At 38.2% G+C, this 21,165-nt stretch overlaps 1 protein-coding gene across 1 annotated transcript in view; it reads right to left on the bottom strand.

Annotated features, from left to right (window-relative positions):
* Window positions 1–21,165, bottom strand: part of ptchd4 (patched domain containing 4) — a 40,433-nt gene that overhangs the window by 2,861 nt on the left and 16,407 nt on the right. The gene's annotated exons all lie outside the window — the stretch shown is intronic.

Genomic DNA, 21,165 nt, shown 5'->3' with positions numbered 1-21,165 from the left:
TGAAAGCTAAAATCAATTTTAATGTTTCCTCCACCATTTAAATATTTCAGTACAAGTGAACACCGCATTTGGACCATGCATATATTTTCTCGGCTAACATCAGCTTTTTAAATATTCCTTTCAAAGCTAGCAGGTGGACAGGGACGTGAGAGGACTGCTACCCTTGACAGCATTGTAAATTTCCTCGTCTGTGACAGAGCATAAGTTAATTAGCTATAAAGGATTAGGCCTTTGTAATGAGTTGGCTGGATGGCATTTCCTGCTTTTAGTTTTATTAAGCAGTGCTGCAAGTCAATTAGTTGGTGTCAGTTGGTTTAGAGGGTGTGGAGAGAAAGAAAATTCATGCCCAGGGTTTTTCCAACATTAAACCAAGGGCGTTTCCCTTCACCAGTCACCAAATAGGACGTTATGTACCGTGTCATTTTCTGGCCATCATTCGAAAAGCTCTGTGTTTAATTTACAGTGATTGATGGCTGGCAGGAGGTGGGGGATACAAATAATGAGACCCTCTGGTTAAGTGCTCCTGGTTAGTATCATCGCTAACACGATTGAAGGATTCTTACTAGAATTTATTTAACTTAGCAATAATTAGTGTTAAAATAGGTACCTTAGGAGGTCTTCATTCACTAATGCAACAACACTTTGGATTTGGGCCGCACAATTTGGAAAAATTTAATAATTCAGTTATTTAGACTGATTGTGCAATTGGTATATAATTCGCAATATTAGGAATTTACATTCTCCATTAAATATATATTAAAATGATCATGGTGGGATTTTTTCAAGAGGATCTGTACAAAACATAGACTTTTTATTAAGTCTGCAGATTATGATTTGTATGCCGGGATTTTTCTGCAGCACCACAATACAAAAATACTGCACTGCATTAAGATAACGCACTTCTTCATATTGCGATAGTGTTTATTATAATTATGCATCCCTACTTCATATAAAACACGAACAATCATTGATTTAATCAAATTGTGCTGCAGCACATTATTTATATATCAACAATGACGTTAATTATTTATTTTCTTATCATCTGTTTTGTCCAACCAAAAGGCCATCATACTGTATATTGATTTTTACAATGGCATCCAAGATGAGAAATGCAGGATGTCCTCAAATTGCTGGAACATACACATTTTGAGTGATTTATTAACAGAAAAGCTTTTGGGTGAACCCTCTGCAAATCAAGAAATTGATAACGTTTCATTATTTAAATGGAACCTGAAGCTTTGCAATGTTTTAATGGCTAACATTTAACATCAAAAATAAGAATACACAGGAGATGTTGAATAAGTTAGATTTCACAGTCACTGTAATTATAAGTTTGAAAAAGAAAAACATTATGCCTTAATGTTTAAGGACTTTTCTTTATGTTTTCATGTTCAATTGACCTCTATTTGTTTCACTTCAATATGAATTATTTTTACTTGTCTTTTGTCCATCATATTGATTATCAGCTACCTTTATGTAATGTTACCATATAACCGTAGGGCTGCCAAAAACCATTATATCTATTAGCATTGGGTTTTTACACAATCAGTTGTGAATCTTTGAGTCAAAAAATGTCAGCAAAGAATTCATACCAACACTGCTGACTATTTTTATCATTACCATAAAACAGTGATGCTCTCTCTCATGTCTTAGGGATAGCAGTTGGCTAAGTCCATTTCAGAATTATTTGTGTGTGTGTGTGTGTGTGTCCAATATACAAGAGGAGCAATCTTCATGATGCAGAACAGTTTGCAGATATTAAAAACAGAGCAGTATAGCTTTTTTATTTTTAGATAGAAATTCATTTTATGTGGTTTTCATCATTTTGTCTGCAGTGAAGCGAAACATATATAACTATAAATAATTCCAGAAAAACTCAATTGGACACAATCACATATCTTCTTTAAAATCAACATCTAAAAGCATATGCTGCTAATGTAAAGTGTAAGATGTAGTAGATAAGATAACACATTTTAAAACACGGGTGAGACCTTTGAAACAGATCTGACTTTTGAAAGATCGAGACTATAGTGCTGGAACTCTGTACTGCTTTCTAGTAAGAGTACAACCAATGACAGACACTTGAGATTTAACACCTGCCTTTTCTTTTTCTGTGAAACTGCCTTTGCCTTTATAAGCTCTCTGCCCAAATGTCAGAAGAATACCAATTAGAAGGACGAGAGAGAAGTGAAAAAGTGCAATCAAACATCAGATGCAGCAGACACTGGCTGGGGAGATACATATTTCCACCCATGTCAAACTAAGACAGGCGCTCCACTGGGCTACATGTTTGAAGAAAGCAGCAAGAACAGCAAGGATAATGGAAAAAATCTCTCCGTACAACCCTCAATCTATCGGGACATTCAATTTTAAAGTTATGAATTCATATAACGCTACCAAGGAGATATAATCCAGTGATCATAAAAACAAACACGACACAACTTAAAATGTAGTATCTGCATAAATGGTTTATCTTTTGGGTGATAGCTCTATGCTTTTCTTGACATATTGGAAACGATGTTTGATTGAAACGTCAATTCAAAAAGAGGAAATAACAGATCACTTAATTAAAATAAAAAAACACAAACCAAAAAAAGTCATTAGTTTTTACCTACAGTTGTTAACTAACCCTAACCCTACCTGCTCCTAATACATGGTATGGTGCTGTGCATAAACAGTATGTCAGATATTTAAAGAGGAAATCATTTGAAGCCTCCATTTCCATTTAATATTTACACCCCCAGGAGAAACTGATGCTAATAAATGTCCAATTTAGATGATGTATGAAACATCTGGCCCGAAACAGAAACTGTTTGGTAATGTTTCACTCTAAACCGTTGTGCAAATGACTTACAAAATAAAGCGGCTGGTCAGTGTGGACAGTGCAGGAGCTTCAATCAATGACAAAGTGGAGGGAGCAGGAGGGAGAGGAGCACATGGCTGGAAGCATGACTACCACTCAATGATAATCAGATTTGGAGGGAACCGACAATTTTCTCAATGTCTGAATGCTGATAGATGCAAAACTGAATGTCCAATTTTTTACCCGGGCCTCTGGGACCGTTAGGAATGAATGATGAGAGAAGAGCGGGGTAATGTAACAAGACACATAGGGAGAGACTGCATTCCCCATTATTGCAGAGATAAAACTTCACCAGTGTCACAGTGAACACCCCTGAACAATGGAACACACCTACGCTACACACACACACACACACACACACACACACACACACACACACACACACACACACACACACACACACACACACACACACACACACACACACACACACACACACAATATGACTACCCTCTTAGAACTTTATAGCCACAAATATGGCTCTGCAGGGAAGACCACGCTCTTATAATCTGTTGCTCTCGCCATATTCACCCACACACAGACACTGTGGAACAAACACCCACATGCAGAGAGTAAATGAACTAGTCTGCAGCATTTTACCTCCCCCCTTTTCTCTATATATGAAACTGCTGTTGGTGAAACACATTTTATGGAAGCTGCAGTGAAAGCAAAGGGCACACAGTCCTAAAAAGCTGTGAAAACAGTTATCAGCCTGTGAAAAACCATAAAATGTGCTTTACAAGCTGTGTGGTTTAGCTATTTCCCAGATGATTCTGCTTTTGAGTAAAATTAGATCATTTTGTCAGTATTTTTTCAGTAGCTATACCATTTGAGAGTCTGTATGTAATCTTGAAATGAAAATAAAATCAAGCCGACATTTGAACAAGAGCTTCCTTTTTATTTTAATTGTCCTTAAGTCACTCTTTGAGATATTGGACAATGTTGTTTTAATCAACCCATCTCGAAAAGGTTGTTGGCACCAGAGATGTGGTGTCCCTCAGGGGTCAATCCTGGGTCCTCTGATATTCTATATCTAAATGATCCTATCTTTGGAGACAATATAATAATGTAATGTGATGCACAACCAACCAAACAATCATGGGCTTAGAAAGAAATGCTCAATATCCAAATAATCTACAGTTAGGTGGTGTTTTTTTTTTACAAAAGCAAAAATACAACCACTTATTTTGTGAAGCAATTTAATTAAAGGTGTTAAGACGGCTCTACTGATTAAAGCAGAAGCTTATATGTTCTGTTATATGTATGTACATAATACAACTGCTAAGTAGTTGTATTCAAGGACAATGCTCCAACTTCAGTATGTCATTAAAATACTGACTTTTCATATATGTCTGCAGCTTTGGCCTCAGGTTTTCTCTAACTGTACTTTTACATTTATAAAGAAGAACCATTGAGAAGGGTTGGTAGTTTCATTTGATTCTCCTGGAAATATTAAAAAGTCTCCAAGAGATGGCTTTGTTCAGCCTGCTTTTGTTTACCTAGGTCTGAAATCAAGGTGACATCCAACAATTAACTATCATTATTGAGTAGTAAATCTGCATACTTGTAATGGTCAATTGGAAAGCTTGACAGACTTCAGACATCAAGTACAACACAAACTAAGGGTGAGTTTACCATGGGTCATTTGTATTTCTCAGTGAAGCCTCTTATTGCTATGGATTTGTCCTTCATTTACTCTTAAATGTTTGATATAAGGTACAAAGATCCATTGAATCCTCCTGATCCAAGTACCTGCATTGTTAGTTTATTGGCTATTCTGGGTGCATCTACATGAGTAATTGTGATGTAAGAAGTGATGCCAAGGTCACTAAAGTACTGCAGTGTTGTTTTATTTGATGCATATATCCACTTTAAGGTCATGATTCCCCCTCCTCTCGCAGAGCAAAGAAAGATGCATGCTTGAAACTCTTGAATCCCATGCACTTCTACTCATGACCTCAGAATCTTTAGACTCTTGAATATGACCCTGACTGCTATGAACATTTAATTCCGGTAAATGTGTGGTCATTATTACTGATTTAGTCAGCTTTACCTAATTTTTACCTGATTAACTTTACACGGACAGCAGCTGCGAAGCACAACTTCAGTGCAACCTTTGACTAAATCAATCCCCCTCCTATAATGGGGGACAGCCTTTGCTGACAGCTAGCCACTACAGCAGAGTATCAGAAAGACAAGATGGATAAAGCTACAAAGAAAGATAGGATGCTGTAGCTCAGAATGAAAGGATGAATAGGGAAGAGGTGTTGTATCTCGAGCCTCTCCCTGATGCAGGTCCTTCCCTGAATGGATTGTAAGAGGGCAGTTTGTCACCACCCGACCTAAAGCTTGTATTTCTTGCCGAGAAATCAGGCGGGGGAGTAAAGAAAATCACTCATTGTCTCACAGCCTGACTACTTTGCTCCGATAATGGAGCCCCCAACCTGCATTTTTCTCCTCTCCTCCCCTAGTTGAACGAAAAGCCAAAGTGATTAAACAGCATTACTGCTCTAAAACTGGCATCCAGACCCGTAAAACACATCCATCACACGGAGAGAATGTGTCATTTCCACCCACTCATTATGGACGGGAGAAAAGGAAACAATTTTAACATTCGTATCAATATATGAGTGGCATAACTCCTATAAAATCCACTCTATTTTAGCAACAGGAAAATTGCTATGATCTTGGTTTTTGTGCTCCTGTTTTATTTAAGTATTCACTACCTTGTCCTTTGTGTTTTCCTGCCTTTTGAATGGTCTGCCACTCCCTGATTTTTTCCACCTGCTGCCCCTGTGTTTTGCCTGTGTGTTGTCTGTCATTCTGTCCTCAATGTTCCCAGTCCATGTTTTCCTTCTGAGTTTTCTCCGTGTGGATTTGCTGCTTTGTTTTTCTTGTGTCAACATGTTATGTCCCTGGTTTTTTATTACTTTTCTTTTTATTTCCTTAGCCTGCTACCTTTTTCTTGTTTATTTTTTACCAGCTTTATGTATATCAGCTTCCATCTTGTTTTTCGTATTTGGGTTTAACTGACTTCCACACCTTGGACGAAAATACAACTTTTCCAAACCTAATCTTAATTTTGAATGTACACTTCCGCAGTGTTACCTACATTTGATGGCCTTGCTAATTGCAGCTCATACACCATTTCAGATGGTGGTGAGTTTGACCCTGCTGCAGTAATTACTATTGACGTAATCTCCCAAACTGTGGGATGGGATTCAGCTTTAAAGCCAACCATCAGACTGCAATTAAGAGAAGATAACAAGTTAAGGGAACTCATTTGTCTTTCCTAACTATGAACTTATTCACAAAAGGCATGATGAAGACATGATTTTCTGTAAAGATTTTAACATTTTAGTCATATCTGATGACATATATCTTACCATATAATATTCAAAACATTAACTTTGATTCCTGGAAAATAAGTCTTGCATCTTGATAATGGACAAATGATGAAAACCACATAAAATGAATTCCGATCTAAAAATATACTGTTCTGTTTTTAATATCTGCAAACTGTGCTGCATCACGAAGATTGCTCCTCTTGTATATGGGACACACACACACGCACACGCGCGCGCACACACACACACACACACACACACACACACACACACACACACACACACACACACACACACACACACACACACACACACACACACACACAAAACCCAGTCCTTACTCCATATTTTATTCAATAACGTGTTAAATACAGGAATGCATTTAGGTATTGCTCTACGTATGTAGATACATACAAAGTCAGCAGCAATGCTATCCTGGGTTTTGAGTAGGAGTGTGGTTGGGTTTGCCCCCAGCAAATTTGGTCATTTGCATTTTGAAAGTTTTCTCTCTTCTGGAAGAAAATACATGTGCTACTTCTTTTCTGCAGCAAAACATGGAGTTCATATTAAGGTGTGTTTTTCTTCGCCACAAATCATATAAAGTATATCAGATGTAACCACTTAGAGTCAGATGAAGTAGGTTTCTGTTGATTTCAAGTTTTGTGACTAGGCTGCATTCATTTGTGTATATAAATGCTAGTTTCTGCTTGTGTCAGCCTTTAAATACATCAATTAAAAAGTATCTTTCATGTGACACCACACTTAAATAGCATATAACTATGCAAGCAGTTTAACAGCATATATAATTACCAGGCTTGGGGAGTAATCGAATACATGTAACGGGATTACATAATCAGGATACAAAAAAAGGTCACTGTAATCCCTACATTTAAATAAAGTTTAATCAGATTACTGCTACATTTTCAAAAAACATGGATAACCAGCAGGAGTACAATGGCATAATACATTTTTTGTGAAAGTCACAACTAAACCATTTTTTATCTTCCAGTTCATTCTCATGGACTAAGACAAATAATGTTTCCCCAGGTGGAGATTTCACCATTATTTCGTGAAAATAAAGAGAAAAGGAGAAACAGGAAACGCCATTACTGTTCAGTGCAAGCTGTTCCTTCCAGCTGTTATTACACCGTCATTATCCCAGGAGTCAACATCTAATTTGAGGGAAGCACTTAAGGGTAAATGCTTTGTAAATGATAGCATGTTGTGGTCCAGTGCTTGTATTGGGTAGGCCTTATGCCTGCCTTTCTTTTTGGTTTTTGTTAAGTCTATTTTCAATGTTCGATTTTCAAATATATATGTATTTGTGATGCAGAAGGGGGATACCTGATTTACTAAAAATGAATATGATGTTTGCTATTATTTTATGTATTATACTAAAACAGCTTTTGTAAAATGTGCTGGCATTGCATTTGATATTGAGGGAAGTCAATATCTAACATTACTTTTATATGCTCCGGAGCAGCTTATGTTCCAGATAAGAGTTCAACTCAGTGAAATCATCGCCTGCTGACTAATCAGAGCTCAGTGTGGGGTAATATTACAGGATAAAGGAAACACAGTTTAAAATGCTGTATGCAGGAAAGACGGCCGGCAAAAATCACTGACTGTGTGAACATGAAAATGAATAGAATCCCGGGCCATCTGCAGAGGAATCTGATTATTTTACATTTGTGGCTACCAAGCTCACTTCAATGCCTCTCACAACATCAGCAACCGGAGCAAAATAACTCAGAGCATTGCGTACAGTCCTCAGACGCCGACATGTCACACCTATAATTCATATCACATCATATATTCACCTATCTTTGTCAGCTCCTTGACCGAGCAACACATGGAGTAGTGCACTTAAAGTGTTGCATACTGTATGCAGAAGTGTTATTTAAAACAACACAATAAGTTGATTAAAAACTGAAGTGTGCAGCAATTAAAGTCAGATCCATTTGTGTGATATTATAAACCTGTTCATTTATGCATTCAAACACTCTGGCTATAGTACGTTCTTTAGTGATCTGTATATGTACAGTATGTATGTGACATTTATTTTCTCTTCCTTTCATATTCTGTAACTGTCTTATTGTTTCAGTCGTGATGCATACTTTGTTAAATACTTACCTTGAGAATTGAGAGATATACTTTTTATAACTTTCAAAAGGTATTAATCATTAAGTTTATACTCATTCCGCCATAAGATCTTTGACCTCAAACAACTTAATTGGATAATTCATGAAAGTCTATTTTTTATAAGCCATGCCCTCTCTCCCGCTTGAACTAGTTTGGTTTTCCTCTTTGACTGTATAAAATAATGTTAAATTGAGTGAATAAAAAAATATGGGACAAAATATAGGCCAACATGCGAGACAATAATTCAGCTGTGTCAAAAAGATGTGGTTCTGCAGCTGGTGAAAACTATTATGATGCAGAATCAGAATCCATGTTCACCCTTGGACTGTTCAGAGCCACATCAGAGCCTGAGAGTTAAATCATTACCCAGAGAAGCTGATCTCTAATAATACAGTAAGTGTCTGCCTGCGCTGTATCGCCTATTGTTGAAGTTGTGCTTAGTTATTTTGGCTTTTGAATTAATTTGTAAAAGGAAAATAAAGTGCTTTGAAATGTTCAAATGAAAACTCATTTATTGGATTTTTCTTTTTCCTTCAAGTGTCACCACCAGAAAGCTCTAACAGAGTGGTGATGTGATTATGTAGGCAAATGCAGAGTTTAGCATTGCTCCCTGCACACAAGGCAATGGGATTTTTCCATTAGATTTCACAAAATTCCATAAAATAAGATCTGTGGCACACATATGTTCATGATACTACCTGTTTTATTCAGCAGGATAAACTCCACATATTAACACCACTTTCATGGGTTTTGAAGGGTAAATGAAATTGTTAAAAAGCGTTAGGCTACAAACAAACTACATCACAGTCACAAAGCACCGCTGAGCTAAAGGCGACTAATGTTAATGTTGATGACGTTTAGTGGTCTCTTTTAGACACTTGTTACAAACGCTGTTTGTATTATGAATAGAAGCTTCAGACATTTACATGTAGGGTATTAACTGTGACGTGATGTCATGCATCCAACCACAAATACATTTAGGGAACTGATGACTCCAAGGAGATACTGGAAGTGGTAAAATGCTAATGCTTTGGGTTTTAGGGATTAATTCCTGCACCACTCTATTGTTTAACCCAGGGATACAACCAAAACTGTTTAAATGTTTCTAAAGTGTATCTGTTAGCTAAAGGCAAATCTATCAACTTAAATAGGATGGGAAAAATCATTGCTATTATTCTGTCATTTTCATTTGAAAATGAGTTCACAAGCCAGGGTTTTGTCTAAACTGGTTTTGTCTAAACTGGGCATACCAACATGTTAAAGTGATGCAAGTAAACAATATTTCAGTTCGTCAAAACTGTTCAATTACTCCAAAATATGAAAATCGTAGCAAATGGAGCGTCAGACGGCAGACACAGCTTTGTTTTTATGGAGAATAAATAGGGGATGGATGTCTGGAGGGTCTGCCAGTGGACGAGTGGCAGGCTGCTGCCTGGCTAACAGTGAAACTGTGATTTCTGAATGACATCCTTTCTTTTACTCTCCTTTTTTCTGTAGAGGAAGTAAAGAAACTGGTACTCTGGATTTATTTGTTGTTTGAGGTGAAATATATGACTCAGCAGCTTTGAGACACGAAGAGACAATTATTTTCAGCTTCGCTCTAATGCAGTATTTTCACCGAAAAGTGGGCGGGGTCGTCATTTTGACCAGAAGTAACGTTAGTGCCCTCATATTATATTTTCCTAGAAAAACCCCTGCAAGCCATTTGTGCAAAAAACACCACAAAAGCCCAGCCTACAGTCAAATTAAGTATGATGCACCGTGAACATGGGGTAGACCTTTTCTTCTGTTGATCCATTAAATATTTAAGAGCTCACCACTCGTTAGTGCTATTTTTAGCCCTGTTAAGAGGGGTCCTTTTGAGGCCCCACTTCCTGCTGAATGTTTCATTAAAAATGGATTACCCCCCCAACACCTGTTCATTGGCTCTTATCTTCAGAAGTGGCTCTCATCCTGTTCAATATTCATACACTCACACAAATGGAATATCAGTTTGTTTAACTGATTACTTTTTTTTTCAATAAGGAGGGTAAAAATGGTTTTGGTGGCTTGTGATCTTTTTGCCAAACGGGTGATTAAGATGAATCAGGGAAGTGGTGCCTCCTCTCTTAGAAAGTGTGATTGAGATAAAGATCAAGACTCTCAAGAATTACTGATGACCAAAATATGTTTTAGTTTATCGCAGGATTCAAATGTTTCCTTTTCAAATGATCATTTGCTCACAGCTCTCTTCCTGGTAGAACTGTCAAATATTTTTGGATGTTGTGATTATTTTTCTCATGGGTTTGGCCGATTTTGAGGATTTCATTAGGATACTTAGCATTAGGATTAGTGTCTGAGAAATCACATTGCATATTAATTGTAAACAGTTTTAGATATTCCTAAAATCACAGATTTATCAGACATTACTACACTCACTAAATAACCACTTTCAAGAAGTTCACAACATGAAGAGTGAGGGGTCTTTCATGTTGTGTTGTGAAAATGTAATTTATTCTGTGTAAGAGATTAGTGTGTTGTTGCGTGTGGGTACCAAATTCCAGTTATTGCTACCCAATAATACTTCTCTTCAGTATGGATGTTCCCTGTATCCAACCCCGCTTGCAGACTAAAATATTATTTTCTTAAAGCTCAATCAAAATGGTTTCTCCTGCAACTTGATATATTGCACTCTTTTCAATTGGCTGTAATCAAAAGACCATTGATTGTTCAGCCATCTCAATACCAAATGAAAAGATGTCCTTAATCATTGTATATCATTATCTCTCATCTCCAGGGCTGAACATGAGAGCGCTGTTCTAGCATGATAAAGCCGTCGGCCAAAACAGTGGCCTCAAATCCCCATTAGTGCCCGACACACACGTCAATGAAAAATGACACAGCTTCCCGATTGCTGGTATGTCATTTGTTACACTTGAAGGGATCCGTAATAAGAAGTTTTGCAACATTCCCTGCAGTAATATAGTACTTTACTTGCATTCACACACTCATAAAGAGGTAAAGGCTTTCATATAAGGTGCCACCTCATCAGGAGAAACATTTAGACACATACACTTAGACACCATTGGCGTGCCATTGGGAGCAATTTAAGATTGAGTATCTTGCCCAATGACATTTCGATATGTTGGCTAAACCAATGATCTCCTGATTGGTGGAAGACCATTCTACCGCCCATACAACAGCCACATCTCTCCTATATCTATGAGGGCATACTGCATCCAAATGTAGTCATGCAACACATGTGGCGTCTGTGTGTGTTATAGGCCAACTAAAATACTCTCGTTGGTTTTCCCAGCATGACCAGCCAGGTCAGCCATCTCCTGACAAAGGGACTCTGACAGTAATGTGGGGATCAATACTTTCTGACCTAATGAGGAGGAGTGGCTGCAGTGCTGGAGTACATCGCTCCATGTGACACATGTAATAAATCTACAGGTAACCCAGCTTATTCAGAGTCACAGTTTAGGAAATGATTACATTTCCTAAACTGTGACGTCTACGGTTTCGTACACCACTTTTTCACGAGGCAGCACAGGCGACACGCACCTTCTCTGCATTGGGAACAAAGCCAAAAGAGGCTGCCATTTAAAAAAAAGATTCTATGTGGACACAGGACCTCGCTTACGCTGCTACACATGTATATGGCCTTTCATTCAATCCAGCCAATCAGCACTCACTTCTTCCTGAGCAGCGGGGATTGAATTGTGTTTGATGGCACCTACTGGGAATCCATGTTCCTTTTAAGGCTTTTTTTAAAATGCCAAATTTAGGAATAGCATGCTAAAGAAAACTCTTGGCAGAGAGAACAGCAGTACCTGAGTGCTTTTTCGAGGGCAAAACAAACCAATAACTAGTTCTTGTATAAACATCAGTTTAAACAATAAAATGTATCTGCCTAATACAATAGCATTTTGCTGATGTGTTCATGCAAATTCCAGGCTCACTCAAGAATAAAGAAAAAGAAGAACACCTATCAGATTTGGCTGGACAGTTTTTTGGGGGAAGATGCGGGTATACGTAAAAAGAAAAAGTAAGGAACCATATTTACATTCCAAAAGACGTCAAGGTTGGACAAAAATACATCATTTTGTTTATCCCTTGAATATTTGTTCTAAATAGTTCAATTGTTCATTCGATTTTTGTAAAGGGAAAAAAATAACCCATTGTTGTCTTTAAATGGTCTGTTTTGTGTTAACTGACAGAAATAAATTGAGCTTTCAACCCTTTCAACAGGACGTTAGATTACTTCAGTTAACAGAACAAAAACCTCTTGTTAAAACACAAAGGGTTCCTCTGGCTGTTACTAAAGGCCAGATCATCATGGGATTATAGAGAGATAGTGCAGTCACTAACTGTGTGTTTCTTGTTGTCGGCTTTGATTAAACTGTGAATCCATCTTACTACCACTGCAACCAGTTTTCCATAAAAGATTCACAGAGGTTCATTATGCTGTACATACAGGCACAGTTTTCAGTTTATGATGCCGTGAGGTGGCATACTGAACACTGATTTTATAAACGCGAACAGTACATTTATAGAATCAGTATGACAACACCATACTGGGAATGCTAACAGGAATCAAATATATTTGTCCTGTTGCCCACAACCAAGTAAAATAACTGTTAAAACATTGGAAGTATATTGTATGGCTTTCTCTTCGGGGGATTAATAAAGGTCAATCTTCTTCTTCTTCAGGAATAGTATTGCGTATTTTTCCTTATGGGACCATGTTATCAAAGAGCTATATAACCTGATGTATGGACCTGGTTAATGATTTCTCCCTGCGGTCCTTAATAACGACCCTGAAGCTGTCATACTTCCATCATCCCAGAGCCACTCATGGCAATAACATCCACAGATCGATCATCAGTCATCCAGCCCTACTTATAGAGAAAGGCACAAATTCCCAGAGGGCTTTTCAGCATCAGCAGAGATGGTCACTGTGCGTAGCTGGCTGTGAATGTTGAGGGTCACTATTTATCTTGAACTCACAGGAAAAAAAAGATACAAATTGTGTCCGTAAGGACATGGAGGTCCAGAAAGGGAACATCCATACAGCGTGTTAATCATGCAGCGACACTGAAAGCAACATCACAGGCTCACATATATCCGACAGAAGACACAGAGGGCATGAGGGAGAGCATTTTTCATGAAACCATCTTTATAACCATAGAAGATACGTTTTAGCAGAGGAATGGTCAGTAAAGAAGATTGGCCCAACTAAACAACTATATGGTGGTTTTATATCAACCAAAATATTAAAATCCTGTTGTGTCATCAAACTATACCTTGCTTTAGGGTTAGAGTTTCAGTCGCACGATAGGTGTGGAATTAATTAGAAATATGTTTTCAATAGCATTTATATTGGAATCAATTGAAGGGTACTGTTTTGTTTTTTTTAAGCAGATATTTTGAATTGTCAATGTTAAGTTATAGTTAAGTGTGCAGGCTCATGATGTCAATCGGGGAGCATGTACTATAGCAGCCCTTGAACTGAACTGTTAATGGAATACAGCCATCATTAATGGCATTACACCTTTAAGTGAGTCAGAATTCTACCACTTCTGGTTCCCTGGTGCAAGTCAACAGTTTTCTAGAACTTGTTTTGCGTTTACTTGCCTCAAATATGGTGTGTGGTTAACCCAAGCTTAAGATATGTTCATGTTTTGCTCTAAATATCTCAGTTAATAACCCACAGGAGGATATCCAAAGATGTCATGAAAACAGCATTTGCTAACAAGTGACTAAATGGGGATGTCAGCTATTTACTTCTGGCATTTACGCTTTAAACAGACTTTTCTTATGTGGAGACAGGCCTGCTGAACAAAATGTAGTCAAAGCATTATAGATGTGTGTTCGCCAAAGTATTTTTCTGCATTTTGATGTGAAATCTAATTCCAAAAATCCCATTACTTTTTGTTGAAGGAGTCCTTGCAATGCTAACTTCGGATCAGCCTACAGAAATATGTCATTATACTTATTGACTTTACTTTCTTGACCGAGATTTGTCCACAGCTCATCCCAACAGTTAACTTCACAACCAAAAATTCACTAATGCAACAAAATCCCTTCACACACACATCAGGTTCAATCCGGTATCCTGCACTTGGCCACAAGTCGTTAATCGCATCACATTTAATTTTTTATCCATTCCTGGCAATGTTCCCAAGACATGTCCAACCATTGAGTTTTTGCTACATCCAAGAGGGACATCTGATCATGTGGTAAAAATAAATGTCTTTCGTGTTTTGTGAATCATTGTCAGATTGAGGTGTGATCTCATACAGTCAGCCTATCTGTTTAGTTTCATAATTTGGACCATTTTACATTACATAAGTAGACATTGCCTTAAAAGAACACCATGATTGAAAGGAGATCTCCACCTCAACGATTCTATTGTGGTTTGAACTATACTGTTAATCACAAAAAAACCAAAAACATCGTCCCTACAAAATGCAACCTTTTCTAGACCTGGGACAATGTCTCTGTTAGGATCTCAGTTTTGTATTTATAGTTTACGGTTTTATTTTTGAAGTATATCTTGTTTTGTCACTTCCTGTCTTGTCTTCTTCACTTCCTGTCTTTAGTTTCCCTCCTGTCTGATTGTCTGATCGTGCTCACCTGTTGCCCCTGTGTGTCTCCTCCCCCCTTCCCAGCTGTTTCTTGTCTTGTGATTACCCTCCTCTGTATTTAGTCTGTGCTTTCCTTTGTGTTCTTTGTCGTGTCGTCGTCATTGTTCGTCCTTTCTTGCTGTTTCCCCGTGATGTCTTGGATCGCCCTTTTTCAGCCCTCCTTTTTCCACTGGTTTGTCTGAGTTTTAATTTGATACTTTTCCGTGGTTGTAATTTTTGTCTGCGTTTTTGTCAACAGCTTTTTTTTATAAATAAAAGCTTGCCCTCTGTTACGTTGGAACCCCTGTCTCCTCTATTTGCTTCTGCACCAGGGTCCTTCCCCAAATCCTGACAGTCTCATTGTCATGATCTTCAGTTTTTTACATCTATTACTCTGAAACGTGTTATCCCCCTTTGTCATGTCTGTTTTTACTTCCTGTCTTGATTGACATCCCAATGTCCCTCCTTGACTCGTCTCTCCTCCATGACTTGACCCAGAAATCGATGGAGATACGCCATGTTCAAGGACCACCCAATCACTTAAATGCATACAGAGGAGTTTGGTTGCATGGCTGGTGAAACCCACAGAACATTTAGGATAATATATAAAAACTGGTCAGATTTCCACCATTTATTTTAAGTGATTGTTGTCTCTCTTGGAGAAATTAAATTACAACATCCAATACAAAAGTTCATCTGAAACGAGTTCAAGTAACATAATGAAATTAATCCACCAACTACTATTACTATGATTATTTTTATAACTTAAATGTTATACCTGCTAAAGCAAATACAGGACTGAAAATAATACATTGAAAGCTAAAATAAAAAGAGATGGACAAATTCATTTTAATGTAAATCACAAAATAATCACAGGATTGAATGGATTTATTTTTGGATTTTGGATGTCATTTGAAAGTGACGCCGGAGTGAACAAGGATATCCCAAGTCATACCTGAGGGGACTCCTCTTTCCTCACTCGCGTCTTAGCTCCGCCGTCGTAAGACACGAGCGAGGGAAAGGAGGAGGCGGATAAAGCAATTTGGATGAACCTCCTGCCTTATTAATTTCACCTGTTCCCCATCAGGCCTGCAACCACCTGGACTCCTGCACACCTGCACTTCATCCCCTCATTAATTGCTTGTATTTAAGTCACACAACAGGAAGATCTGTTCTGCCTTCTCATAGAGGTATTGTCTGAGTATGTTAAGGACCGAAATGCATTCTATTTATTTTTAATGTCATTTAATCCACGTTTTGAACGTGGTCGAATCAGTTTGTACAAAAGAAACAGAGCATGTGCAAAATGTTACAAAAAAACCTTCGGACACAGAGACTAAAAACATATAAAATGGCTATCCTGTCTCTACTAAATGTTTACAAATCATCCCGCGAGTGAAATTCACCAATGAACCCATCTTATCCCCAACTATGTCATGGTGCACTCAAATGGTTGCCTGGCAATCTCATTGTGGTGAAAAATGTTTCCTTTTGCAAGCGAACACTTTGTTCAGTAGTGTTATCCCTTCCCTGTGCACCTCCATGAAAATAATACTGCTGAGAGTTCGAATAGGGTTTTTGAATTAGAAATAAGAAAGTTCTTCTCTGAATTTGGTGGTTGTTGGTTGACTCTCCCAAAATAAAACAAATACACCTGCACACAGGTCAGTCAAGGCAGCCATTCGAAACCATTTATGCTCTCACTGTGACCGGGTTGAAAGAGATTGGATTACAGCTCGGAGCCTCAAAGCTCTGTAACGTCCCAGTGGGATGAACAGTGGCTGCATGTTGGGAAGTAAATAAAATACAGTTTGGAAACGATCAATGTACTCAGCTGGTTAAGGTCCATCACTGCCTGCCACAGAAAGTCCAATCTGTCACTTCCTATATCAGGGCATGTATGTTTCATGTGTTCTGCTTCCTTTTCCTGCTCTCCTTCCCTGTTTTTACACTTCTAACAGACCTCACATGTCCGCATAGAGGAAGAAGTGACAAGCTCAGCTCAGCAGTAATTGGGCATCTCGCAGATGACACGGCAGACAGACACAGGGGACAGAAGCGGGAAGAGAAGCTGTTCCATATTAAACACGGGGGGCCGCCCGCATGTGAAGGTACCTGCCCCGTGTAGAGTGTCTTCCTCTACACGATTCAAAGGCCAGAGATGACATTAGCTGGATTGTTCATAGAGAATAATGAATTAGTTTTACTACGGTGTTAAAGTAGGCTTTGATGGACAAGATAAAAGGAAACCATGACACAGCCTTACATTTAACAAGCATTTTTCAGTTTCAGAAACTTTGGACACAGTGTGTTTGTTCTTTGAGTGTTACGTGAGCTTTGTAGTATTGGGTATGGAACATTCTGTGGTTAAGTAAATAGGGTGGCATCAAATTGACAGATATTTTGTCTCTAGGTAATAAAAACTACTTTTTTTTCTTTCAGATAGTCCCTTATTTTAAATAGTGTTCAGTCTCTTTTAAACTGAATTTTCCTTGGGTGGTATTCTGTAACCGAAACAATTGTATTGACATCAAAACTTTTGTAATAAAACTCAGCCCCTATGTTTTACCAGTTGTGAAAGACGATGATAACATGATCATTTTCCAAATGAGGAGTTTTGAATAGTACTTTATGATGCAAGGTGTCATTGTGGTCTCCAAAGAGGAGATGAAGAGAGCCAGAACAAGCTGAAAAGCCAGGGGGACTATACTCAGCTAAAATAATTAGGTCTATAGTGTATATCACCAGCACAGATATTTCACAGGAGTGTGTAGAATGACTGTGTGTACCTCTGAGTCAGCAAAGTCGTTTGTTAGCATTGTGGCCTACAGATATCAGTCGCTGTAGGATAACTCATTAGTACAAAATCTGAATCTCTTTTATGAAAGGTTCTTCCACAAACGTTGTGAAAAGAACCTGTGGATAACTGGACAGATAGCTTATGCTTCACAATGCTGTAGAACCAAAACCATTTCCTTATACTTAGACATATTCTCCATTTAAAAAAAAAAGAATATAGGATGTTGTGAACACAATAAATGTCCATCCAGCCAAATTATGAAAGTTATTAAAGGGACTCTAGTCTGCTCATGTTCATATTTGTGTTTAATTACCCTCCTGTGACATGTCTCCATGCTTTAATGTTCAAAAAGCTCTTTATTTTTATCATACTGCCTGTGCTGCAGCACCTCTTTTCATCCTCTGTCTGAAACCAGAGCCCCTTCTCCTATTATGTACAATCTGTTGGAGCACTAGCCAATAGAAGCGCAGGTGTTAATGTAGTGATGTCACCACGTTATGGAAGTTAACAAAGGTTTTGAAAAAGAAATTTGAGCCTTTACAGACCATTTACTTGCACAGAAACCTATATAACACACTACAGGAAAAGGGAAACCCCAAAAATATAATAGGGCCCCTTTAAATAAATGAATACTTGAAAATCACTATTACTACGACAACATTTGCTGTAGGTACATTAACTTCCTCATATGACGTCATGTAACGTGAACATTTTTTTGTTAATGTCATCGCTGCTTTTCTCTGAATATTTTGAATATGGCTTAAAATGTGGCGCCACACTGCCATTGGGTATCAGTATCCATTTGGGTTATCAGTGTCTGCCCTGATGTGGCGTTGATAAAGTGATAGGGGTGTGCGTCAGGACCTCCCAAGAGGAGGGTGGACATCTGCTGCCTCTGAGGTCCTGTCACATGGAATTACAGACTTAATCAAGTCTTTTGCCCTTCCCCACCTCCTCCCTTTCTCTGTGACTTTCCCTCTCTCTTCTATCTCTTCCCTCTGTCTCGGTTCCCCCTTCATCTGCTTTTCTTCGTCCCTATACATCACATTGGTTTTCCTCCAGCTCGTTTCTCCTTGACATTCCCTTTTTAGCCTCTCGCAACACATCTCCCCCCTCGCGTCCTGTCCCCTGCCTCTAGGTCACAAGAAGCTGATCCAGCCTCCTGTTCATGAGTCTTACTTAAACTTCAGTTATGTCAGCCGGCCTGCAGAGGAGCTGTAGCAAAGCCCCAGGGATCCAGTCACCTTAGAAGTGCAAGAGGAGGAAATGCAATATATACTGTGGTGTAATTGGACAGAGTGTCTCAGGAAAAGTCAGGATGAGGATAAACAAGGAGAGAGGGATAAGGCAGAGAGACAGTGAGTGATAATAAGAGAATGTGATACCGAATATGCATTTGAAATTGTGTACAGGTCATAATATTAATGACTTATTGTAGATGTTTTTATTTTGCCTAGAGCAAATATCACTGGCCTTTATTATGCAGTGCATTTGTTATTATTCTTTTCCTTAAGGGGCATTCAGATATACAATACAATGTGGTTTTTATTCTGTAAATTGATTCACATTTTGCTGTGTAAGACTACATCAGATCATATCAGATTCAAAACCACACATCCAAACCCACATTTTCCAAAAAGTTAGAAAATAATTATATTGATGTGTTCCACCCATCCCTCCACTGATCAAGGGATCTGTTTCCCAAAATTAATAGAAAATCTAAATGAATATCTGCTTTAAATCATCTACAACATCCCCATACTCAAATAAAAAAGGTTCTATATCCACATTCCTTTTTCTGAGGGAGTGTGCAGTGGGTGTTCTTGCCTCCTACAGAAAAGTCATCATTGTTTGGATGTCATTGACTCTGTTATGGGATGACCATGGGATCCTTTCAAAGATCAGGTGTCTTGGTAGTTACCATGCAACCACAACGTCCACAGTGTAATTTTAGCTAGAGAGACCATTGTAAGTCATACCTCCCTGTCTGCACACTGTCACTATGGAAAACAGGTGAAACAGTACATTTTAGTCATCACAAACGTTATAGATTAAAGGCCAATCCAATGTTTGTAATCATCAAGAACACAAGACAATATAGTTTAAGTGCAATGGCATTAAAGGTGAAAATAAACTCACATCAAAATACACACAACAGTTAATCAGATCTGACAACATCCACTATGGGACATTTCTGAATATTTATATTTAACAAAATAACTGCCATTATAGTACGGGTGCCCATAGCGGTCAAATAGATGAGTGTTCTTTTGCTAGAGCACAAATGTATTTAATGGAAAGGTTTTTTAAATCAGTAGTATGACATGGTGTGCAGCAAGTCCCTAAATGGCCTATGTCTGGCATTATTGAGCAAATACCATAGTTTATCTCTGGCCAAATATTGCACCAATGACAAAGACATGGCATTTGTAAATGTCATGTAAATGTCTGTTAAATCATTTAGAGTATTGAATACATGCGTGTTTTAACGTCAGTAACTTCAATTAGTTTGATAACTATTTGACAAACATAGTAACAAAATGTTTGATCTTTATTAAGCTTGACATTGTTATTGTTGTTTTTTTATCAATTAACATAATCTATATTTTGCTGATCAAGCCGCAAACATGACTGTGCTTTTGTAAAACGTTGTTGCATTTGAAATAACTATTTTGATCATACTCTGGTATCCAATTTCCCTGAACCCCAAGGAACCCCAAGAAGCAGCAGCATGGAAAAATCACAAACTAGCACCGCACTAGTTCCTTTAAACTTCAGCCTCACAGGTCATGCTCACCGCTTAAATCCCTACACACAAGGGCTCTGCTACACTGTGCCACCTTCCTGAATTTAGATGATTATAGAGGTTGTGTCAGCTCAAAATTAAAGTCACATTTCTAGCTTATAGTCCAACCTGCTATAATTATAGCACTATTTTCTCAATTTTTTTCAGAACAACCCGTTTGTGTGTGCAAGACTACTGACATTTGAATCCTAATTTGATACATAAAATAATTTTAGGTGGCTTGATAATTAATTTCACCAGTTTATTTCCCCATTCTGTAGTCTAGAATCTGAGAAGTGTAAGCCTTGTGTGGCTCCTTCTGTGCTAACACAGTGGCTACACAGAGGATAACATCCCTTGAAGCTTAGTGAAATAAGAACAACCTTACCTTAATTGTCGAAAGAAACATGCAAAATTGTCTTAACAAAGAATGTGCTGCACAAATGCAGATGCAAGTTCTACAGTAAGTACCACGCACACACGCCACGCGACTAGAAAATATACTGCTGGCATCCCCTCCGAGGGAAAACCGATAACAATTGTGCCAATCCCTTCCCCAATCAACCCGATGTGAATGGCAACCCCTGATAAGCCCCTTAACCAACCACTACCACACA

Source organism: Eleginops maclovinus, chromosome 15 (genome assembly GCF_036324505.1).
Source record: "Eleginops maclovinus isolate JMC-PN-2008 ecotype Puerto Natales chromosome 15, JC_Emac_rtc_rv5, whole genome shotgun sequence".
NCBI classification, from domain to species: domain Eukaryota; kingdom Metazoa; phylum Chordata; class Actinopteri; order Perciformes; family Eleginopidae; genus Eleginops; species Eleginops maclovinus.
The sequence above is the reverse complement of the archived record's forward strand: the minus strand, read 5'-3'. Positions and strand labels throughout refer to the sequence as shown.